Source organism: Hylobates moloch, unplaced genomic scaffold, assembly GCF_009828535.3.
Source record: "Hylobates moloch isolate HMO894 unplaced genomic scaffold, HMol_V3 SCAFFOLD_3817, whole genome shotgun sequence".
Classification (NCBI taxonomy): domain Eukaryota; kingdom Metazoa; phylum Chordata; class Mammalia; order Primates; family Hylobatidae; genus Hylobates; species Hylobates moloch.
The window spans coordinates 2,681-5,231 of NW_026656092.1; the positions used below are offsets into that span (position 1 = coordinate 2,681).

A 2,551-nucleotide genomic window follows, 5' to 3' on the forward strand; every position below is an offset into this window, starting at 1 on the left:
CTAAGGTTTCACTACATCGTTCTATTATAGACTGATCTTTCCCCTTTTGTGCTTAACTCTGGAAAAAAAAAAATGAGATTTCACCAAGTAAGATTTTAACCTGAAAATGCAAAAATCCATATATAAGAATAAACATTTCCACCACAATATAGGGAATAAAAATCAGTAATGACCAAGAAAATATTTGTAACTACTAAAATACAAGAAAGAGAATAAAAATACTTTGAAGATCTGATAGAAAATTACACAATAGTCCTCCTGGTGAGGTCACCGCCCGGGCTATGGCTGCTGCTTCCTCATGTCAGCGCTGCTCCCTCCGCCCTCACCCCTTCCACCTCGGGGCAGTTCGAAATGAAGCTGTTGTCATTTCTGGAAGGAAACTGGCCCAGCAGATCAAGCAGGAAGTGCAGCAGGAGGTGGAGGAGTGGGTGGCCTCAGGTAACAAATGGCCACACCTGAGCATGACCCTGGTCAGCGAGAATCCTGCAAGTAACTCATGTCCTCAACAAAACCATGGTAGCTGCAGATGTGGGAATCAACGGTGAGACGATTATGAAACCAGCTTCAGTTTCAGAGGAAAAATTGTTGAATTTAATCAATAAACTGAATAATAATGTAGATGGTCTTATTCAGCTGCCTCTTCCAGAGCATATTGATGATAGAAAGACCTGTAATGCCTTTCTCCAGACAAGGATGTCGATGACTTTCATGTAATTAATGTAGGGCGAATGTGTTTGAACCAGTATTCCACATTACCGGCTACCCCATGGGGTGTGTGGGAAATAATTAAGCGAACTGGCATTCCCACCCTAGGGAAGAATGTGGTTGTGGCTGGAAGGTCAAAAAATGTTGAAATGCCAATTGCAATGTTACTGCACATGGATGGGGTGCATGAAGGTCTCAGAGGTGATGCTACTGTTACAATATCTCATGGATACCCTCCCAAAGAGCAGCTGAAGAAACATACCATTCTTGCAGATATTGTAATATCTGCTGCAGGCATTCCAAATCTCATCATAGCAGATATGATCAAGGAAGGAGCAGCCATCATTAATGTGGGAATAAATAGAGTTCAAGATCCCGTAACTGCAAACCCAAGTTAGTTGGAGATGTGGATTTTGAAGGAGTCAGAGAAAAAGCTGGTTATATCACTCCAGTTCCTGGAGGTGTTGGCCCCATAACAGTGGTGATGCTAATGAAGAATACCATTATTACCGCAAAAAAAGTGCTGAGGCGTGAAGAACGAGAAGTGTTGAAGTCTAAAGAGCTTGGAGTTGCCACTAATTAACTATTGTGTCTTCTATGTCACAAACAGCACTCCAAGCCAGCTCAAGAAGCAAAGCAGGCCAATAGAAATGCATTATTTTTAATTTATTCTACTGCAATGGTCTAAAATGATGCTTTCTATTTATTGAATGCTTAAATGAGTAGGTGTTTGTGCACATAGCTCTGCAGTACCTCACCAGGGAGCGTTACAGTATTATGCAGGGTCATGTAATCTAGCCAAGAGCAGCCATTAACCTAGTGATTAACATGGGAGACATTGTCATGTTGAGAATGGACGCTTAACTTTATGTCAAGCACCTCGGTTAAACATTTGCGTTTTCTAGAATGGCATTTCCCAGGTGCTATTCCAGTAAGAGTTGATACTCATTTTAGGTATTAAACTGTTTGAGTTGAACTGATCAAACCAAAGGAAAAGTGTTACTAGAGAAAATCAGGGAAAGGTGAAAAAGAAAAAAATGGTAGTAATTGAGTAGAAAAAAATTAATTTATATATGTCTTGATTGGTAGCCAGATTTATCTAAGTAGAACTGAATTTGCTAGGAAAAAAGGAAAACTACATATTAATTGTTTTCTAAGCTGTCTTCTGAAGCTTAGTCAATCATTGGGAAAATGTTTAGAAATTTTCCTTGCTATTAGGCATTATTTTATGTATGTTACACTTCAGTAAGTTCTTCCCATTTTAGTTTTCTAGGATTTAAAGGCTTATTTTAAACTTTATTTATGTGTATTGTCATATTGTTAAATTTTTGTATTGTATAGTTTCTTTGATATATCTTAAAACCTATTTTTGAAAAACAAAAGTGTTTTGATAATCATTTGGGCAGCTTGGGTAAGTATGCAACTTACATTTCCACCAAAGAATTGTCAGCAGCTGCCTGCTTTTCTGTGATGTACCCTTTTGACTTTTCCAGAAAATTTTTAAGAGTTTGAGTTAATATTGAATTTAATCAGACTTTCTGATTAAAGGTTATTATTTTGTTTCTTTTTTAATAAAACACGTGTCTGGTATGGTTAAAAAAAAGAAAAAATTACAGAATAAAAGAGTCTCATTGCTTTCAACATTTAAGTTTGAAAACGTTTTTTCCTCAGCAAAATCTTTAAATGATACTAATTGAAATCCTTTTGGCAGGAATAAGTTTTTCTAAAAAACACATCTTAGATTTTGTTTATTTTGAAACATGTATATTGATAACTATGTGAGGTAATGCATGTTAGCCAAATGTAGTAATTCCACAATGTATATATACTTCAAAACATCATATTG

General features: G+C 36.7%; 1 pseudogene; it reads left to right on the top strand.

The window, feature by feature from the left end:
- The first annotated feature begins 281 nt into the window (after nt 1-281).
- On the top strand, nt 282-1,288 carry LOC116465217 (bifunctional methylenetetrahydrofolate dehydrogenase/cyclohydrolase, mitochondrial-like; annotated as a pseudogene).
- The last annotated feature ends 1,263 nt before the right edge of the window (nt 1,289-2,551 follow it).